This window comes from Bombina bombina, chromosome 9, assembly GCF_027579735.1.
Source record: "Bombina bombina isolate aBomBom1 chromosome 9, aBomBom1.pri, whole genome shotgun sequence".
Lineage (NCBI taxonomy): Eukaryota > Metazoa > Chordata > Amphibia > Anura > Bombinatoridae > Bombina > Bombina bombina.
The window spans coordinates 100,848,108-100,862,485 of record NC_069507.1 but is presented as its reverse complement, the minus strand read 5'-3'; positions in this window follow the sequence as shown (position 1 = coordinate 100,862,485).

Genomic DNA, 14,378 nt, shown 5'->3' with positions numbered 1-14,378 from the left:
ATTTTTCTAGGGATGGAATTTGCTAGAAAATGCTGCTGATACCGAAGTAATGTAAGTAAAGCCTTAAATGCAGTGATAGCGACTGGTATCAGGCTTATTAATAGAGATACATACTCTTATAAAAGTGTATTTTAAAACGTTTGCTGGCATGTTTAATCGTTTTTTACATATGTTTGGTGATAAAACTTATTGGGGCCTAGTTTTTTCCACATGGCTGGCTTGAATTTTGCCTAGAAACAGTTCCCTGATGCTTCTCACTGTTGTAATATGAGTGGGAGGGGCCTATTTTAGCCATTTTTTGCACATTAAAAATTACAGACACAGACATCCAGCTTCTTCCTGCATGATCCAGGACTTCTCTGAAGGGCTCAAAAGGCTTCAAAAGTCGTATTGAGGGAGGTAAAAAGCCACAGTAGAGCTGTGGCAGTTGTGACTGTTTAAAAAACGTTTTTGTCATTTGTTATTCCGTTTTTGGTATTAAGGGGTTAATCATCCATTTGCAAGTGGGTGCAATGCTCTGCATTTTTTCACTGTTATTTCAAAATTTGGGAAAATTTGTGTTTCTTAAAGGCGCAGTAACATTTTTTATATTGCTTGTAAACTTATTTTAAAGTGTTTTCCAAGCTTGCTAGTCTCATTGCTAGTCTGTTTAAACATGTCTGACACCGAGGAACCAACTTGTTCATTATGTTTGAAAGCCATGGTGGAGCCCCATAGGAGAATGTGTACTAAATGTATTGATTTCACCTTAAACAGTAAAGATCAGTATTTATCTATAAAATAATTATCACCAGAAGGTTCTGTCAAGGGGGAAGTTATGCCGACTAACTCTCCCCACGTGTCAGACCCATCGCCTCTCGATCAGGGGACGCACGCTAATATGGCGCCAATTACATCAGGGACGCCCATAGCGATTACCTTGCAGGACATGGCTGCAATCATGAATAATACCCTGTCAGAGGTATTATCTAGATTGCCTGAATTAAGAGGCAAGCGCGATAGCTCTGGGGTTAGGAGAGATACAGAGCATGCAAATGCTGTAAGAGCCATGTCTGATACTGCGTCACAGTATGCAGAACATGAGGACGGAGAGCTTCAGTCTGTGGGTGACATCTCTAACTCGGGGAAACCTGATTCAGAGATTTCTAATTTTAAATTTAAGCTTGAGAACCTCCGTGTATTGCTTGGGGAGGTATTAGCTGCTCTGAATGACTGTAACACAGTTGCAATTCCAGAGAAATTGTGTAGGCTGGATAGATACTATGCAGTGCCGGTGTGTACTGACGTTTTTCCTATACCTAAAAGGCTTACAGAAATTATTAGCAAGGAGTGCCCTTTTCCCCACCTCCTATATTTAGAAAAATGTTTCCAATAGACGCCACTACACGGGACTTATGGCAGACGGTCCCTAAGGTGGAGGGAGCAGTTTCTACTTTAGCAAAGCGTACCACTAATCCCGGTTGAGGACAGTTGTGCTTTTTCAGATCCAATGGATAAAAAATTGGAGGGTTACCTTAAGAAAATGTTTATTCAACAAGGTTTTATTTTACAGCCCCTTGCATGCATTGCGCCTGTCACTGCTGCGGCGGCATTCTGGTTTGAGGCCCTGGAAGAGGCCATCCAGACAGCTCCATTGAATGAAATTGACAAGCTTAGAACGCTTAAGCTAGCTAACTCATTTGTTTCTGATGCCATTGTTCATTTGACTAAACTAATGGCTAAGAATTCCGGATTCGCCATCCAGGCGCGTAGGGCGCTATGGCTTAAATCCTGGTCAGCTGACGTGACTTCAAAGTCTAAATTACTCCACATTCCTTTCAAGGGGCAGACCTTATACGGGCCTGGCTTGAAGGAAATTATTGCTGACATTACTGGAGGCAAGGGTCATACCCTTCCTCAGGACAGGGCCAAATCAAAGGCCAAACAGTCTAATTTTCGTGCCTTTCGAAATTTCAAGGCAGGAGCAGCATCAACTTCCTCCGCTTCAAAACAAGAGGGAACTGTTGCTCATTCCAGACAGGCCTGGAAACCTAAGCAGTCCTGGAACAAGGGCAAGCAGGCCAGGAAGCCTGCTGCTGCCCCCAAGAAAGCATGAAGGAACGGCCCCCTATCCGGAAACGGATCTAGTGGGGGGCAGACTTTCTCTCTTCGCCCAGGCGTGGGCAAGAGATGTTCAGGATCCTTGGACGTTGGAGATCATATCTCAGGGATATCTTCTGGACTTCAAAGCTTCTCCTCCACAAGGGAGATTTCATCTTTCAAGGTTATCAGCAAACCAGATAAAGAAAGAGCTGTGTGCAAGACCTCCTAGTAATGGGAGTGATCCATCCAGTTCCGCGGACGGAACAAGGACAGGGATTTTATTCAAATCTGTTTGTGGTTCCCAAGAAAGAGGGAACCTTCAGACCAATCTTGGATCTAAAGATCTTAAACAAATTCCTCAGAGTTCCATCATTCAAAATGGAAACTATTCGGACCATCCTACCCATGATACAAGAGGTTCAGTACATGACCACAGTGGACTTAAAGGATGCCTACCTTCACATACCGATTCCATCGGTTCCTAAGGTTTGCCTTTCTAGACAGGCATTACCAATTTGTAGCTCTTCCCTTCGGGTTGGCCACTGCCCCAAGAATTTTTACAAAGGTTCTGGGCTCACTTCTGGCGGTTCTAAGACCGCGAGGCATAGCGGTGGCTCCGTATCTAGACGACATCCTGATACAGGCGTCAAGCTTTCAAATTGCCAAGTCTCATACAGAGATAGTTCTAGCATTTCTGAGGTCGCATGGGTGGAAAGTGAACGTGGAAAAGAGTTCTCTATCACCACTCACAAGAGTCTCCTTCCTAGGGACTCTTATAGATTCTGTAGAGATGAAAATTTACCTGACTGAGTCCAGGTTATCAAAACTTCTAAATGCTTGCCGTGTCCTTCATTCCATTCCACGCCCGTCAGTGGCTCAGTGCATGGAAGTAATCGGCTTAATGGTAGCGGCAATGGACATAGTGCCATTTGCGCGCCTGCATCTCAGACCAGTCAGTGGTATGGGGATTACTCAGATTTGTCCCCTCTACTAAATCTGGATCAAGAGACCAGAGATTCTCTTCTCTGGTGGCTTTCTCGGGTCCATCTGTCCAAGGGTATGACCTTTCACAGGCCAGATTGGACGATTGTAACAGATGCCAGCCTTCTAGGTTGGGGCGCAGTCTGGAACTCCCTGAAGGCTCAGGGATCGTGGACTTAGGAGGAGAGGAGAATATTCAATGTTCTTCTAGCTTGGCCTCAGTTAGCAACACTGAGGTTCGTCAGATTTCAGTCGGACAACATCACGACTGTGGCTTACATCAACCATCAAGGGGGAACCAGGAGTTCCCTAGCGATGTTAGAACTCTCAAAGATAATTCGCTGGGCAGAGTCTCACTCTTGCCACCTGTCAGCGATCCACATCTCAGGCGTAGAGAACTGGGAGGCGGATTTTCTAAGTCGTCAGACTTTTCATCCGGGGGAGTGGGAACTCCATCCGGAGGTGTTTGCTCAACTGGTCCATCGTTGGGGCAAACCAGAACTGGATCTCATGGCGTCTCGCCAGAACGCCAAGCTTCCTTGTTACGGATCCAGGTCCAGGGACCCGGGAGCAACGCTGATAGATGCTCTAGCAGCTCCTTGGTTCTTCAACCTGGCCTATTTGTTTCCACCATTTCCTCTGCTCCCTCGACTGATTGCCAAAATCAAACAGGAGAGAGCATCAGTGATTCTGATAGCGCCTGCGTGGCCACGCAGGACCTGGTATGCAGACCTAGTGGACATGTCATCTCTTCCACCATGGACTCTGCCTCTGAGGCTGGACCTTCTAATACAAGGTCCTTTCAATCATCAAAATCTAATTTCTCTGAGACTGACTGCATGGAGATTGAACGCTTGATTCTATCAAGGCGTGGCTTCTCCGAGTCAGTCATTGATACCTTAATACAGGCTCGGAAGCCTGTCACCAGGAAAATCTACCATAAGATATGGCGTAAATATCTTTATTGGTGTGAATCAAAGAGTTACTCATGGAGTAAGGTTAGGATTCCTAGGATATTGTCCTTTCTCCAAGAGGGTTTGGACAAAGGCTTATCAGCTAGTTCTTTAAAAGGACAGATCTCTGCTCTGTCTATTCTTTTGCACAAGCGTCTGGCAGAAGTTTCAGACGTCCAGGCATTTTGTCAGGCTTTGGTTAGGATTAAGCCTGTGTTTAAAACTGTTGCTCCCCCGTGGAGCTTAAACTTGGTTCTTAAAGTTCTTCAGGGAGTTCCGTTTGAACCCCTTCATTCCATTGATATTAAACTTTTATCTTGGAAAGTTCTGTTTTTGATGGCTATTTCCTCGGCTAGAAGAGTCTCTGAGTTATCTGCCTTACATTGTGATTCTCCTTATCTGATTTTTCATTCAGACAAGGTAGTTCTGCGTACCAAACCTGGGTTTTTACCTAAGATGGTTTCTAACAGGAATATCAATCAAGAGATTGTTGTTCCATCATTGTGTCCTAATCCTTCTTCAAAGAAGGAACGTCTTTTGCATAATCTGGACGTAGTCGGTGCCTTGAAGTTTTACTTACAGGCTACTAAAGATTTTCGTCAAACATCTGCCCTGTTTGTCGTTTACTCTGGACAGAGGAGAGGTCAAAAAGCTTCGGCAACCTCTCTCCTTTTGGCTTCGGAGCATAATACGCTTAGCCTATGAGACTGCTGGACAGCAGCCCCCTGAAAGGATTACAGCTCATTCTACTAGAGCTGTGGCTTCCACCTGGGCCTTTAAAAATGAGGCCTCTGTTGAACAGATTTGCAAGGCTGCGACTTGGTCTTCGCTTCACACCTTTTCAAAATTTTACAAATTTGACACTTTTGCTTCTTCGGAGGCTGTTTTTGGGAGAAAGGTTCTACAGGCAGTGGTTCCTTCCATTTAAGTTCCTGCCTTGTCCCTCCCATCATCCGTGTACTTTAGCTTTGGTATTGGTATCCCACAAGTAATGGATGATCCGTGGACTTGATACACTTAACAAGAGAAAACATAATTTATGCTTACCTGATAAATTTATTTCTCTTGTAGTGTATCCAGTCCACGGCCCGCCCTGTCCTTTTAAGGCAGGTCTAAATTTTAATTAAACTACAGTCACCACTGCACCCTATGGTTTCTCCTTTCTCGTCTTGTTTCGGTCGAATGACTGGATATGGCAGTGAGGGGAGGAGCTATATAGCAGCTCTGCTGTGGGTGATCCTCTTGCAACTTCCTGTTGGGAAGGAGAATATCCCACAAGTAATGGATGATCCTTGGACTGGATACACTACTAGAGAAATAAATTTATCAGGTAAGCATAAATTTTGTTTTTTTTCATTGAAGCACAGTACACGATTACTAGGTTTACTATTTAAAGGAACAGTATCCTATTTTATACTACGGCTAATAGTGCTGTTGTGTTAGAAGGGACCTGAATTGTTTGTACCTTGCATCTGTTACTATGGAAGACATGGAGCAAAGTACATGTCTCGTGTTTGGATGCAATTATGGAACCACCTGTCACACTATGAAAATTGTGTTGGGAGAGCCTTGCAATGTAAAGAGAAATCTTTTTTTAATAAAGATATGTCTAAAGATGATTGTCTAACCAATGCAAGGTACTGCGTTTCTAATGATCTATTCTGAATGTTTTTATTGATATACATAATAAATGTTTTAAAAGCAAATACAACTAATTTCTTTTGTAAGGTGGTGAGAGTCCACAAGTTCATTACTTCTGGTATTTAACTCCTGGCTACTAGGAGCAGACAGCGATTTCCAAAACTTCAAGAGTATTCTATCCCTCACACCTCACCGATAAGCCAGTCTCTTTGTCTCTCAGGAGGTGGGTGAAGAATTGAGGTGTTCCAGATTCTTCGTAGAGTGCTGTCCTCAGAACAATTTGAGGCCCATTTTCCTCTCAGCAGCTACTGAAAGACAGAGGGGATATTGGAGTATGGGGAAGTGACATATATATATATATATATACATACACAATCCCAGTGAAGGAGTTAGTCACAAGCCTGATACAGGGACCAGTTCCCTAGCCGCCTCCTGTAGGGTCGTCCATATACTTCTCACAGTGATCCTCTGCTTTTATGTTCACAGCACTGGATTGGCTATCTACTGGAAGCAGTCATTTCTGTAGAGGGTAAGCACAACAGAATGAGTGCAGTTCAGGTAAGTACTGTTTCACTGATTACACTCACATAGCCCACAGGCTATTTGCAGGTACAGTTTGACACAATACAACATAGCCAGGGGTCAAAGATTTCAGACAGTTCACATCACTCATATATTTTTGTCTATATGGGACATTACTTTATATGTGGGGAGAGGTGCATGGGCTATGAACTTCTAGGTGACTGATAGCAGTTTATTTTTCTTTCTAAGGTTGTGATAGTTCACAAAATTCCTTATGGGGATCTAGACAGAGACCCTACAATAAGGCTTTAAATATCCCTCCCACTTCCCTCTCTCTCTGCCAGTAGTTCTTTGCCTCCTCAACAAGGTGCAGGCAAGGATAGAGGTGTTCCAGTTTTGTTTTTTTTACATGTGGGAATTCAAGGCAGACACCCTACCGCGAGGCTTTAAATATCCCTCCCACTTCCCCCTCTCCCAGTAGTTCTTTGCCTCCTCAACAAGGAGCAGGCAAGGATAGTGTTTTTTGTTTTTGTGTTTTTTTTTTTTTTTAAGAATTATAAGGATGTTTATCCCAGGAATACCCTCAATGGATAGTTCCTTGAAGTGAGAGCTTTAGGAGAGTACTGTCTGTGCAAATGTACATTTTGTCGTTTAGTGTCCACAGGTATATAGTGGTCGGCATCTTAGTACTGCTTAGGGCACCAAGCACAACATTCAGCTGTGGAGTAGGAGTTTTCGATTCCTCAACAGCACATTTTAGTCGCTCTCACAGGTGAGTGGGTCTCTTCTCTATTTCCTCATGATGGCTCCTTGCCTTTTGATAGCTTGAGAATTTATATATGGGAGTGTCCCTATATGTTATATGTACTAGTGATTGCTTCCTTTAGCACCCAGGATAACCTGTTGTGCCTCTGCTTACATGGTTGTTGTTTTTTTGGACAATAGGGTACCTACTATCCCCATAGTCTCTGCACTTCAAATCACTCTAGGACCCCATTCTTGATTGTTCTCTATACATAACCATCTCAGAACAATTTGCTGTGGGTAATAAGCTCAATTAATTTTTCCATCAGTATTGACTTATTTACAGAGTAATTCCTACAGGGGTCTTTATACTTGTAATAATTATAGCGGTGCAGTAATTGTGTGGAACATATAAGCCTTACTCTATAGCACTTGTGCTTGCATACTACAGTATTTGGTGGTTGCGCAAATTATGTATTCTCAGTTACATAGTATATTTTCTGTGCACACTACAGTAATGGTAGCTTTCTTTTTATTGCTGTTCAATCTCTTACTTAAATGTGTGGACATACTAGACTAATTTGCATATCTTGTATAATGGTATTTATTGCTGTGCAATATTTTTCATGTGCAGTGATTCCTAATGTGTTAGTTATACCTATACTTCTATATTTCTGTTATCTATTGCTCTGCAGTAGTATTCGTAGGCGTGTGTTGCTTCTTCCGTAGTTTACATCTTATGTTGGTTATTTATTGCTATGCCATATCATCATGTAAGTGAATACCATAGTATGTGTTATACTAGTCTTATTCTACTACTTATTGCTGGTGCATTAATGCTCTTAAGTAATTATTATTATCAGGTATTTGTAGAGCGCTAACAGGTTCCGCAGCGCTATGAACATTGGTGGTATATAAAAACAATTACAGGGATCAAATGGGTAGAGGGTCCTGCCGAGAGTTGCACTGTTGTAGTCGGCTCTTATGAAGGTGGACTACAAACAGCTGGGCTCATAGGCTTACATGCTATGGGGTTTAAGGGGATAGCAGTGGAGATAGGAAAGTTAGTGTAGGTTGTATGCGTCCCTGAATAGTAGAGTCTTCAGGGAGCACTTGAAGCTTTTAAAACTAGGAGAGAGTCTTGTGGAGCGATGCAGAGAGTTCCATAACATGGGAGCCAGTCTGGAAAAAAATCTTGTAAACGGGAATGTGAGGAGGTAACAAGAGAGGAGTAGTGTAGGAGATCATGAGCGGAGCGAAGGGGTTGGGAGGGAGAGTATCTGGAGACAAGGTCTGAGATGTAGGGGGGAGAAATGCAGTTGAGGGCTTTATAAGTCAGTGAGAATTTTGTGTTTAATCCTGGAGGCAAGAGAAAGCCAGTGCAGGGAGTGGCAGAGAGGTGCGGCAGATGAAGAGCGACATGTAAGGAAGATGAGCCTGGCAGAGACATTTATTATGGATTGTAAAGGAGCTAGGCTGCAGCTAGGGAGACCAGAGAGGATGAAGTTGCATTAGTCGAGGCAGGAAAGGATTAGATCGTGGATTTAAATATTAATTGTGTCTTTTGTAAGGAAATGTCTGATTTTAGCAATGTTTTTAAGGTGTAAGCAGCAGGCTTTAGCCAAGGACTGAATGTGCGGAGTGAAAGAAAGATCTGAGTAAAGTGTGACCCCAACACACATGTGAGGTTGGGATAATGACGGAGTTATCAACAGATATAGAGACATGGGGGTGGAGATTTTGGAAGAAGGGGGGAAAATAAGGAGCTCAGTTTTGGAGAGATTTAGCTTGAGGTAGTGAGAGGACATCCAAGATGAGATATGAGAGAGACAATTAGTGACACAGGTTAGCAAGGAAGGAGATAGTTCTGGGTATCGTCGGCATACAGATGATAGTGAAACTCGTGTGACTTTATTAAGGAACCTAATGAGGAAGTGTAGATTGAGAAGAGAAGGGGACTAAGGACAGAGGGTACCCCAACAGAAAGAGGTAACGGGGCAGGGGATGCCCCAGAGAAGGCTACACTAAAGGTATGGTTAGACAGATAGGAAGAGAACCAAGAGAGAGCCGTGTTCCAGATGCCGAAGAATTTGATTGTATGGAGCAAAAGAGGGTGGTCGACAGTATCAAAGGCTGCAGACAGATCAAGGAGGATAAGTAGAGAGAAGTAGCCTTTGGATTTTGCTCTAAGTAGGTCATCGGTAACCTTAACAATTGCTCTCTCTGTTGAGTGAAGGGGCGAAATCTAGATGGCTGTGGATCGAGGAGGGAGTTTAATGTAAGGAAATGGGATAGACGTGCATATACTAGTTTTTCAAGACACTTTGAGGGAATAGGGAAATAGGGTGGTAGTTGGATGTGGAAGTTGGATCGAGAGAAGTTTTTTTGAGGATAGGTGTGACTAATGCATGTTTAAGAGATGTGGGAACTATACCAGTGCGGAGGGAGAGGTTGAAGATGTGTGTGACTATAGGGGTAAGGGTAGAAGAGAGGGAGGGGAATAGTTGAGGGGACAGGTAGTGAGGTGAGAGGATAGTATAATGACAGAAACTTCATCCTCCGTAACGGGTAAAAGAGCTAAATTTATGGCTATGTGGGTTTTGGATGATTGTGAGCTTTTGAGGGGGTGGGAGACCGGTAATGTGTTGAGAGCTGATTTAATTTCTGGTGGAGTCAATTTTGTTGAAGTAGCTTGCAAAATCTTGAGCTGAGAGAAAAGTTGTGGTGGGAGGTGGGCGGAGAAGAGTATTGAATGTGGAGAACAGACGTTTTGGGTTTGAAGAAAGAGTAGAGATAAGAGTGGAGAAGTAATGTTGCTTATATAGATTAAGGGCAGAATAGTAAAAGTTCAAGATGAATTTATAGTGCAGAAAGTCAGCAGAACATCAAGATTTCCTCCAGTGTCGTTCAGCATTACAGGAACATCTAAGTAGGTACCGAGGAGTATGCCAGGGCTGAGGATGAGTAGGTGGGGCCAGATTATCAAGCACCGATGTAAGGGGGGAGTTATAGTGGCAGATTCATCAGGACAGGAAAAAGAGGGGAGAGAAGAGGTTCAAGAGAGTTAGTGAGCTGTTGCTGATCTAGTAACTTGATACGTCTGTGAAGTTTAGTCTGAGGGGTAGAAGGAGGGAGAGTTGTAGGGAGGGAGGTGATGTTACAAATGAGAAGGTGGTGGTCAGAAAGAGGAAAAGGTGAGTTTGTGAAGTTTGAGAGAGTGCATCGATAGCTGAAAATCAGATCAAGGGAGTGACCATCTTTGTGAGTGGGAGAGTCAGTCCATTGTAACAAGCTGAAAGAGGAAGTGAGTTGCAGAAGTTGTTTTGCAGAGGAGGCAGTGGGATTTTCAACAGGGAGGATGAAGTCACCAAGAGTGAGGGCAGGGGTATCCGAGGAAAGGAAGTAAGGTAGCCCGGCGGCAAAATGATTTAGAAATAGAGTTGCGGAGCCAGGGGGCGGTATATGACTGCAACGCGTAAAGAGAGGGGAAAGAATAAGCGAATCATGTGTGTTTCGAATGAAGAAAATGAGGGAAGAGAAGGGGCTGTATTTGTTGAAAGCAACAAGAGGAAAGTAAAATACCAACACCACCTCATTGTCTATTGTCAGACATAGGAGTGTGGCTGAAGTGGAGACCCCCATGTGACAGTGCAGCAGAGGAAGCAGTGTCTAAAGGAGAGAGCCAGGTTTCTGTGAGAGCCAGAAGATTGAGAGAGTGGGAGATAGAGATCATGGATATAAAAAGTTGTTTTTGAAGTCTATTGAAGGGTACACATGGGTGTGCAGGGCAAGGAAAATGTGGGGGACCAGGATTAAGGGAGATGTCACCAGCAGCTAGTATGAGCAAGAGGGAGAGTGACATGAGATGCGGATTTGCAGTAGTGGGACTGTTTTTGGGATGAAGTGCAAGGGGGAGAGAGAGTCTTTAGGAATATGTGAAGCTCATGAATACAAAAGTGAGGTGAGGTTAAGAGAGATATGCTAATGAGCAGTGCAGGTGGTGAGGGGTGAGGAGTAACTAAGTGTGTGCGTAGTTACTACAGTAATCTCATTGTTTTCTATTAATGTTATTTATTGCCTGGCAATATTATACTTGTGAGTTACTCTACAGTATTTGTTATACTATTCGTAGGTGTTTTTAGGTAATACAGTTATTTTGTATTAATGTTCTTTATTGTCTTGCAATATTATACATGTGAGTGAATTCTGCAGTATTTGTTATACTAGACTGTTGTTCTGATCTTATTTCATTCAGTCCAATAATATACATAGGGTAAGAAGTTACTACTGTATTTTCTTTATCTTGAGTTAACATTATTGCTTTGCAATATTTTGCTTGTGAGTAAATACTATAGTATTTGTTTTACTAGATCAGGAGTGCCCAATAGGTAGATCGGGATCTACCAGTAGATCCCGAAGGCGCTGCTGGTAGATTGCGGCCGATGTGATCAAAATTATTATTAAGTAACGCAACCTCATCACTGGGGCGTGAGTAGAGTATGGTTTCTAGGGATACCGCTTTATCTACTGCAGTGTGTGAAGGGGCAGGTCATTAAAACAGTCTGATGGACGGACACGAAAAGTCCTACAGGATTGAATCTTGAGGGCCATCGATTTCAACCAATCTATGTAAATGATTTTTGAACGACAACACAATTGGCCTGTCAAAAGCATGGTTGAGTGAGTAATCTCTCAATAGATATGGCGGTATAGTATAGTTAGGAGGGTTAGCGTCGATATATAGAAAAAGTAAAGGCAGAGGCTTCTGTGCTATGCTAAAGGAACAAGTCTGATTGACGTCTGGCAAATGAACGTGTTGACCCGGTAAGAAATGGTCTGCATGGCACGCTATTGAAATTTATTTGTGTAATGTGAAAATAGGAGTAAAGTTTCTTAAAACTGCATGCATTTAGTGTCTCTTTCCATCTAAAGGGGAGGAGAGTCCACAGCTTCATTAATTACTTATGGGAATTAAGAACCTGGCCACCAGGAGGAGGCAAAGACACCCCAGCAAAAGGCTTAAATACCTCCCCCACTCCCCTCATCCCCCAGTCATTCTTTTCCTTTCGTCACAGGAGGATGGCAGAGAGGTGCCGAAATTTCGGAGGTCTCTTATGGAGAGTACTACTCTTTGCTATGGGATGGGAGTTTAAGTAGCCCTAACAAGCTTTTCAGTTGAGGGCCTGGGTTAAAATTAGAGTCCAGAGATGCAGGCAGAGCTCTCCTCTGCGACACCATCCCGACTCATATTAACAGCTCCTACAGCAATCGGCGTTGACGAGTTTCGCAGACTGCTTCTCTCAAGTCCATGTCAGGAGCGATGCTACGACCTGTTGAAGGGCCGTGTTCCTGTTCCATGGCATGGATTCTGGTAAGATTTTTTCATTTTTTATTATTTTGATAACACAGATGACAGGGCCACAGTGTGGTGCCTTTTATCTTTACAGAATCAAGGGATAATATTCCTGGTGAGGGGATTATTGAACAGGGGGGGGGGGTTATACATGATATGCTTTATTGTGTCATTGCTGCGTTGTGTGGGATGAGGCTCTGGCAATGTGGTGGAACTGACCGGTTCATTCCGGGAGTGGTTTCTCTTGTCCGGGTCCGAGGAGGTGGTGAGTGCCCCAGCCATTGGCGGTTATAAAGGTGCCTGTTCTTAATTTGTTAATTAAGATAAAAGCTATGGAAGATTCTGATGCATTGGAGGGTACTCTCTTTATCTAAATCTTTTACCTGTGTTTATTGTGAGGTTCTGGTAGACCAGCCTGCACAACTATGTTCCACATGCCTTGAAAGAGCTACGACATCTAAAAATAATAGAATGTCTAGTGCTACTGAGCCATCCACCTACATTCCCTAATTGCATCCCCTATTCCACATGCAGCTCCCCAGGGTCTGACTTTTACCCCTTTGGGGGATATTTGCTGGCCACCAGATTTTGCGGACCAACTTCAAACGGCAGTCTCTAAAGTGATCCATGCTTTACCGCGTTCTGCTAAGTGCAAGCGTAGAGCCAGAGCGGCCCGACTCAGGATTCATCTATGTCGGAAACTCCTGAGGAATGGTACGACAATGAGGCCCACTCCGATGCTTCGGAGGGGGTTCCTTCTGATTCAGAGTACGTGTCATCTAAACCTCAAGCGGAGGAGCTTGGCTATAGGTTTAAAATGGAGAATTTGTGCTTTTTGCTGAAGCAAGTGCTTGCTACTCTGGAGGTTCTGGAGCCGAAACTTCCGGAAGAACCCAACATTCCTAAGCTGGACAGGGTGTATGAGGACAGGGTGGTGTCACATAACTTCCCAGTTCTTGTAAAAATGGCAAATATTTTAAAGAATTAATGGGAAAGATTAGGTTCATCCTTTTCTCTTAAGTTTAAAAAGCTTTTCCCCGTTCCGGGGGGGCCTAGCTTGAGCTGTGGGAAACCATTCCCATGGTGGATGGGGCTATTTCCACTCTCGCTAAGCGTACAACTATTCCTCTAGAGGATAGTTTGTCATTCAAGGAGCCCATGGATAATACGTTGGAAAACATGTTAAGGAAAATGTTTCAACACATGGGGTTTATTTTTAAACCGGCAGCAGCCGTCACCGCGGTTGCAGGAGCTGCGTCATATTGGTGTGATTCCCTGCGAGATGATTGACGGCGAGCACTCTTTCGAAGAGGTTCAGGAAAGGATTAAGGTACTGAAGGTTGCCAATTCTTTCATTTGGGATGCCAATATGCAGTTTATTCGCCTGAACGCTAAGGTGTCAGGTTTTTCCGTTTTAGCACGCAGGGCCCTGTGTCTAAAATCTTGGTCTGTGGACATGACTTCTAAGCTAAGGTTACTGTCCCTGCCTATTCAAGGTAAGATTTTGTTCGATCCAGGCCTGGACTCGATTATATCAACGGTTACGGGAGGCAAGGGTGCCTTCCTGCCCCAGGATAAGAAGGCTAAGCCTAAGGGTTCTTATTTTTGTCCCTTTCGCGCGAACAAGGTCCAATGCCAGCAGCCTGCCGCAAAGGCGGACCCACCTGGAAGCCTGCTCAGGCTTGGAACAAGTCTAAGAAGAGCAAGAAGCCCACCAAAACAAAATTGGCATGAAGGGGTGGCCCCCGACAGGTTTACGGACCGAGTAGGGGGCAGATTGTCTCTTTTCTCTGACGCCTGGTTGCATGATTTTCAGTTCCTGTGGGTTCTGGAGATTGTCACCCAGGGTTACATAATAGGGTTCAGGTCCCTTCCGCCCAGGGGCAGATTCCCTGTTTCAAACCTGCTTTCCTAGAGTGTGTGAGGGATCTATCATCTTTAGGCGTTATCGTACCAGTACCCCATGCAGAAAGGGGTCTAGGGTACTATTCAAATCTGTTTGTGGTTCCAAAGAAGGAGGTCACGTTCTTCCCAATTCTGGATTTAAAGTGTTTAAACAAGTTCCTGGTCGTTTCATTGATCAAACAATCAGGTCCATTTTG